The following is an 8,545-nucleotide window of genomic DNA, read 5'->3' on the forward strand; positions in this document are numbered from 1 at the left end:
ACTCTATTGACTATTTGAATATTCACTTATATAAAGTTTCTGTTTGTCTTTCATCCATTCTTATTTTGGGTTGGTTTTATTGAAGTTCTTTACATATTCTGCTTTAAGACTTGTAAGATTTTTAAAAATTTTTTTTAAATTTTTAGTTTTATTGATTTTATTTTTTTAAATACATGACAGCGGAATGCATTACAATTCTTATTACACATATAAAATACAATTTTTCATATCTTTGTATATAGAGTATGTTCACAACAATTCATGCCTTTATACATGTACTTTGTTTTTGGTTTTTTGCATTACAATTCTTATTACACATATATACCACAATTTTTAAAATCTGTTTATATATAAAATATGTTGACACCCAATTCGAGTCTTGTACATGTACTTTGGATAATGATGTCCATCACATTCTACTGCCTTTGCTAATCCCCTTCCTCCTTTCTTTCACTCCCACCCCACTTCTCCCTATCTAGAATTCATCTAACTCTCCCATGCTCCTGCTCCCTCCCCCACTATGAATCAGCTTTCTTATAGAAAACATTTGGCATTTGTTTGACCATCCCAAGAACTTGACCATCCCAAGATTTTCTAATGTTTATATTTCTTTTAATAGGTCTCTGGGTTTCTATGATTTGTTGCTAGGATAACAACACAAACTTATACCTCAAAATCAGACCATTTTTACAGGAAACTACTTTCTTGAACTTCACATTAAACAAAGATTATGTCTAATTGGACCCAAATACTGTTAAGATATCTTTATTGCCTGAACTTTGAGTTGTTTGATTTTGGTCGGTTAGATTTATGGAGGGTCTTGTCAAGAGTGTACTTCTTGAGTAATTTTTAAACCCAGGAACCATAATAATACAAAATATCATGATAAGACTTTTCAGAAATGTGAAATTAGTCTTTTGTTTCCTGCTATGAGAATGAACTCATACCTCTCTCTCACATAAGAAGTCAAAGCCTGAGCTGTAGGGGAAGGAACCTACTCTTTATGTAGGTCTCTCTGGAGCCACCTGAAGACAGGAACTTGGCCACAAGGAGACAAGTGGGTGAAGAAACATGAAAGAAAAAACATGCCAAGAGCATCTCAGAAAAGAGGGAGTACATAGTCTCAATAGTCGAGAAACAAGTTAATAATGTGTATTATCAAATTTAAAAAAACAACCCCAGAATTAAGTTAAGAGAGACTTAATTTGACAGGATTATTGCAACAAAGGGAATATTGCAATAGGGAGAACAATCCAAACATAAGAGCTACAAACATCTCAAAGGCCAAATAGAAAGTTATTTTATTTTATGGGGAAGGGTCAATAAGCCTAGAAAGTTCTGCTATGAATATAGTGGAATAATGAAGGAATGTTTCCCTGAGGTCAGCATATTTTTGTGAGGGTCCATTTACCCATTAATTCTGTATAGGACATAGGAGGATGCAGTGTATTGAGAAAAGGAAAGGGTAGGTCAACCTTTATAAGAACAGAGGAAGAGGAGCTTAACTAATGTGTGGTCAAGTTAACAAGTCCTTAGTTTCTACCGATATGTGGATCAATTTCAGTTAATCATTCATGAGACAAAGAATGAGAATTTAAAGTGTCTATGTCTGCTCTGTCCAAAAAAGAAGAAGACATGAGTCATATCTAAGTAATATGAGACTCACTTCAGTAAATCCTTTTTCAAAAAATAAAAGGATAAATGGGTTTTTTTCAATCATCATTGTTTCTAGGAACAAAGGGCTTAAAGCATAACAAGGTTAGTGTGACTCATGATTAGCAAGTGTGATTACTACAATCTCTGAAGGGAAACCATCAACTTGACCTAGAAGATTTATGAAAGTCTACACAAATATAAAGAAACTTGAATTGAACTAGGAGTTTAGAGCCCCAGGCAGAGAAGGAGGGGAAGGGCTCAGCAAATATAATATGCAGAGTAAAGGAACACCTAGAGATGGCAGGAAAATAGCTGAGGATGTCTTCCAAAGGTTTCAGAGAATGAACTAGATGGTAAGAAAAGGAAAAAATGATTGTAAAAGAATTATAGAGGTTAGTTGCTGCTAGTTTATGAGGGATCTTGAATATGAAGGAATAGCTTGGCCTTGAATATGAAGGCCAAGTAATTTGGATTTTATCATAAACCTATGTATACTATTATCAATTTTCTGTAAAAAATTTATTTAAATGTTATTTAAAGGGTGCCATGTGAAATATGAACTATAAAAGGGAGAGAGGAAACAGACTCAAGGGCTACTTGTATAGAGTACAATGCATTATATAATGAAATAGTTATAGTTATAATGGAAGAACTAGGAAAATCACTGTCTCAAGACATAAAAGTTGACTACTACAACATTTCCCCATCAAAATTGGTTGAATTTCTAGGTATGGTGCTCCATGCCTGTAATCCCAGATATTTGGGAGGTTGAGGCAGTAGGACTGCAAGTTAAGGGACAACCTTGAAAACTGAGCAAGGCTCAAAAAATAAAAGGGCCGGGACTATGGCTCAGATATTGATATCCCGGGGTTCAGTCTCCAATACAAATAAATAAATGAATAACCTTTGATGGATTTTCCACCAAAAATTTTCCTAGAAAAATGTAGCTAGGGTCAGGAATTTAGGGTATGTTGCAAACTTAATTAACTGATTTATATAATTAAGTCCACAGAGCAGCTCCAAATCCAAATAAATAGTAAGATCTCAGGAGATAGAGACAGAGACAAATTAAACTTTGAAAGAACCTAGAAAAAGTAAGAAGAGCCTAAAGCATCCCATGATTATTAGCAGCAGAATCACAACTCCTCAAAGCTGTATTCCTGTATCACATAATCTAAAGCAGTCTTCAGCTACTTCACAGCTCATTATGTGCTTATTCTTTTCTTAACACTTAAAATATTCTGAAAGTATGTTACTTATTCATGTGTTTACTCATGGTCTGCTTCCCCTATGAAAATGTGAACTCCCTAAGGATTGGAATCTTGTATGTCTTATTCGTCTCTCAAAATACAGCTAAGAGAACATTTCCTAGCACACTTAAATCCCTCAATAAGTATGTGTAGAATAGATCTGGAACTTTTAAAACCTCTTTGCTAAATCTCTAATCTATATTACTATGTGATCAGCTTTGCTTGAAAGTCACACTATTCTGAAGGACACTGAGAAAGGAGAGAGAATGAACAAAGAAAGCTCCCTACAATGAGTTTGGAGAGACATCCTGACTTGGTAAATTGGATGTGTGTATCATGTTTACTAGGGAATATTTTCTAGAAAAGGATGAGGACAGAGGCAAAACTAAACAATGAGAAGTGGACCATATACATTTATCAACTCATTCTATCAACAAACATTGAGACAGATATGCTCATTTCAAATACTTTGAAAAATTTAAAACCTTATAGTTAACATCCAATCTTCATTTAAATAGGATGGGAAGACTGGAGCATGTTTTCTTGTCCAAAGTACAGCAACAGAAAACAAGGCATTTGAGATATCTTAAACTTTAGATACAGAAAATAATACCTAAAGGTAAGTAATAACAGGATTTAGAGGACACAGAGTAAGTTTTGCCAAGAGGTTAGGGACCAGAAGGAAGACACAATGATGATTATTAATATAGTCTTAAATGTGAAACTCAAAATATAAAAGAAGATAAATGCCTGACCAGATGGTCCTACTCTCTAGAATTATAAAATGAGGTAAGAGGAGCCTCATTTAGTATTAGTTTGATGCAATTATTTTCCTGCAACTCTAACACCCTCTCTATGCTGCTAAACTGTAGTTTCAAGCAAACCTCTCAGATCTTTTTTTATTTATTTCTCCAACCTCATTGTCTAACAAAATCAATTAGGAAGAGATCAATAAATATGTGCAAATATTTTTAGATGTAAAATTATGAATATGTGATGTATGGTTGTAGGGATTGAAGGAAATAGAAGAGTCAAAGATGATTATCTTTAGGTCCTGAGACAGTGAGAAGATGAGAATATTATAAATTATTTTTGCCAGATGTTAATACCTCTTTTATGTGGAACCATACAATGTATATTCTTTTGTATTTTTCTTTCTTCTCACAACTAACGTTCTGATAGTAATCCATATTGTTGTACATAGCTGTGATGTTTGTTTTCATGGTTGCATTAGCATTTCATTGTATGAATATGCCACAATTTATTCACCCATTTGGTTGTGGATGGATATTTAGGTTGTTTGCAACTTGAAAGGTTTGTGAATAATGCTTCCATGAACATTCTCATGGATGTGTCTTGAGGTATGTGTGCACATATTGGCACATAGCTAGAAATGGAATTCTTGACTTGTTTCTGGCATTTCATTTTATGTGTATCCATGATTTCTTGTTTCGTTTGGATTTTTTTCTTTCCCACCTTTGTGGTATTGATTATGGTTTCTTTCATTTTATCATCCCATTGTTGAGTTTATTATCATCCTGTTTTATGTATCATAGTTACCCTCCATTGTTATCTGACACATTAAACAATAATTTTCTACTGATTTTGCACATATTTGCGTGTCACAACCACTACCACAAACACTGTCCTTATTCATACAACACTATCTACTATATTAAATCAGCCCCAATTTTAATTACAGACTGTTCATAAATTTTACATTACATAAAATTATTCAAAGTAGTTTTACTTGTTATTTATTAATTTGAAATGTTCCATGTGTTCCTTAGAAGAATTTGTATCTTGTTGTCCTTGGTTGGAGTGCTGTGTGTGTGTGTGTGTGTGTGTGTGTGTGTGTGTATGCATATTTGTCAAGTCTTGGTTTCAGTGCTATTTAAGTCCTCTATTTCCTTATTAATCTTCTATCTAATTGTATGTGTTATTGAAAATGGGGTTCTGACAGAGGATTAATATCTAGAATGCATAAAGAACTCAAAAACTTTACACCAAAAACAAACCAAATTACCAAATTAATAAATGGGCAAATGAATTAAACAGACGCTTCTCAAAAGAAGAAATGCAAACAGCCAACAAGTAGATGAAAACATGTTCATCATCATTAGCAATTAGAGAAATACAAATCAAACCTATACCGAGTTTTCATTTCACACCAGTCAGAATGGCAGTTATCAAGAATACAAATAATAATAAATGCTGGAGAGGACATGGAGAATTATTGAACACTTTTACACTAACACAGTTAGTGGGATTGTAAATTAGTACAACCACTATGGAAACCCAATATGGAGGTTCCTCCATATACTAGGCATGGTACAACCATAGGACCCAGCTACACCACTCTTCAGTATTTATCACAAGGAATGAAACTCATCATACTACAGTGAAACATGCATACCCATATTTATAGCAGCACAATTCACAATAGCTAAATTATGGAACTAGCCTAAGTATTCATCAATGAAAAAATGAATAAAGAAAATGTGGTATAGTCACAGTAGAATTTTTATTCAGTTATAAAGAAAAATAAAAATTAGGTTTACTGTAGATAACACTTCTGTCTTGTAGGTCAAACTGATACTAGTTGCCTAAGTTGTTTTTCTGGAACTTGAAAGTAGCTAAAATATGTTGAAACACACACCTTCCACTCAATGTTGCAGAGTATAAGAGAGGAGCCCCATTCGCTAGAATGGCACCACTTAAGAATTTGTTCAGAATTTCATGCTTTCTAAATTGAGCAGGGTGGGCATATTATTGGACAGTTGAAATAGATAACATTCCAAATGTACATAGTATGGGGGATATTATTCCTCAACATTTCCTCTGGCAAGCAGAATCTAATGACTGCAGATGGCTCTGCCCTGAGAGGTGGGGAGAGAAGCCCACAGAAGGCAGGAAATGATTTCTCTCTATCTTTCCTTGGATTATCTTACTTTTATTTCTCTTCTCCCTTTTTTTCTTTGTTGTCAAACATTGCATACTGGATTTCAAGAGGTTAACAAAGTCCCTTAAAGAATAACCTCATAAACAACATGTAAGCCAGCTTTAAGGAAAAGACTAGTGGTAAATCTCAAGCAAAAAAGAACTAGCAGTCTTAGATGTCCCTCACTTTTTAACCAATGGCCTGGAAATGTACTGGCCAATCCACAAAGCTTTCAGTCAGAGCCAGGAGAGGGCTGGAAATAGGGTGAGGAAAGTGAGGTACCCTATTGTAAAGGAATACAAAGTTGAGCAAATGCTCCCAGGTTCCCTTGTCCCCCCAGGTCCCTCTCTTACCCAACCCTAGTTCGACCCTTTATGGTCCTGGGTCATAGGACTCTCTCAAGTTTCCCTGGGGAGGTCTACGTGAATTCCCTTTCCTTCAAGGCATCATAAAAAGACCAGAATTGTTCAAGTGGAACTAAAGTTAGCAAATGACAAGAAGGAAAGAGAAAAACAAGTAACAAAAACACCTAGAGAAAACAGCTTAGACACATCTGTGTCAAAACTCACCCTTATTTTTAAATAAGCATTTCCTGGAATTCAGATGAGAGTTGTAAATCCAAACTGAAAGTCTGTTTTCAGTGTTGGGGGTGGGCCAGCCTTATAGGACATTGCCAAACTGTGGCAGGGCTTTACCAACTTCATTGCTTGATATAACATATAACAAAGTCCTCCCATATACATACAGAGTGCTCTCATTCTGAAGAAATTTCAGGGGGATCAGACACAGACTATCATCTGTGGACTCCTAGCATAGCAACAGAGAACACAGGAACCAGTACACATCTCAGCACAAGAGGACAAGACTATTCTCCCAAGACCTGTATAGAGGCAATGGGAAATTTCCCCTCCGCCCTCATGACGATCACTGGAATGAAACAGACAAAGATTGAACAGGAGAAAAGGCATATGAACTTATTTTCATGCAAAATGGGAAAATCACAGCATGAGGGACAATAATGGGAGTATGATTATCCACCTGTTTCACATTACACACAAACTTACATATCCCATTTTCTATGAGGGAAGGAGAGGTTGGGACAGGTAGATAATTTTGAGAGCTTATAAATTATTATTAGTCATGAAGGTACTCTCAGGACCATGTCTTTGAATTTTGAGTGAGCTCATGAGTCAAAATCTTGTAAGGAAATTTCATGCAAATGTGGTTATATTTCTCAGTCCTCTTTGAGATAGATAATGGGAATTCAAGGTAGCTATAAAAAGGAATCGTTCCCTTTTGCAGTCTGGTCTTAATGCAGATAAAAAGAATTCCAGAGAGGCTTCTCCCTTTACATCAAGTTGCTCAGCATGCCAAAAATGCCATTTTTCAAGAATGTCACTCTCTGAGCCCCAACAACCAAAAGATGCTGGCAGTCACAGAGAAACTCTCAGAAGTTCAAATTAAACTCTTAGAATATTGTAGCTGGAATGATCCTTCCAAGTACCTCCTCTTGTGACACATTTTATCTTCAAAGCCAATTCTGTGCTGGGGATAAAAGAATTCATATTTGAGCATGTGCTTCAGGCCAGGCACTAAGTGAGAGTCAACTACATCATCTCATTTTGTCCTCACCACAGTTATTGATGTAGATAATACTCTGCCACTAAAAATGCATACAACCATCTAGCTGCTTCTTATTACTTAGGTTGCCTTCCTCCTACATACAGGTAGTTTAAGGAAGCTTTAAATTTATTCTTTTTCCTCCAAAGGTTTTAATAATTGAGTAACATACATACTGTGAGAGTAAAAAATGCATACAAATTATTAATATGCTTAAGCATGGAATCCATATCAAAGTATGAGACTCAAAGAGGGCAAGATGGATGAACTTTATGCAAAGCTAAACAAAGGAATGGGGGCCTGGACTTCTGGAAGGGAGGGTGACATACATGCTGGAAGGACAGGTAAGGAGGAGCACAGTGAGCCACTCCTGTCAATTTGTTATGTATGTGAAGTTTCCCAGGGGTAATCTCTGTCTGGGCCTGGTATCAGACTCCCAATCTCTTCTTTCTGTGAAAAGATCTTTCAGAGGTAGGAAGGGGGTATCAGATACAAAAGTATCTACCTGCATCCAAAGTGTACTTTACTAGTGCAGTTAGATATAGATTTCTTTTTGCTAAAGGAAAGCTTTCCAGAGGCCTTCCTTTGTTTAAGAGATTTACAGTCTCTCTGAATAACCAACTCAGACTAGGCAAAATTAATATGTATTTTGAGTCAGATATTTTGTTCTCCCTCAATAGTAACTGTTGAATCCTGGGCTCAGACTTTGACTAATAAAACTTTTGCTCATTAAAAAATGCTTACGCTCTCACTCAAAGAGAAAAGATCAGCCTTCTGGTAAGAAACTGGGTCAACAGCCTTATACCCCCTGTGCTCCTCGAGTCAATTCTTGAAATAGCCATTATCATCCCCAAAGACACCTTAGGAAAGCAGCTCAGATACGCTAGTTTCCTTATTCAATCATCACACATTGCTTGAACATCCACATATTTAATGTTCTTTGTCTGGAACTAAAGAAATAAACATGAGTAAGATAGAAACTCCCACTAGAAAAGGGAAAACTGGGAATTTCCCTGCTCTGAGGTAAAGTTCAGTCCCTTATCTCACTACAGAAACCAAAACTGACTGCAGCTGTGAA

Source organism: Ictidomys tridecemlineatus, chromosome 4 (assembly GCF_052094955.1).
Source record: "Ictidomys tridecemlineatus isolate mIctTri1 chromosome 4, mIctTri1.hap1, whole genome shotgun sequence".
Lineage (NCBI taxonomy): Eukaryota > Metazoa > Chordata > Mammalia > Rodentia > Sciuridae > Ictidomys > Ictidomys tridecemlineatus.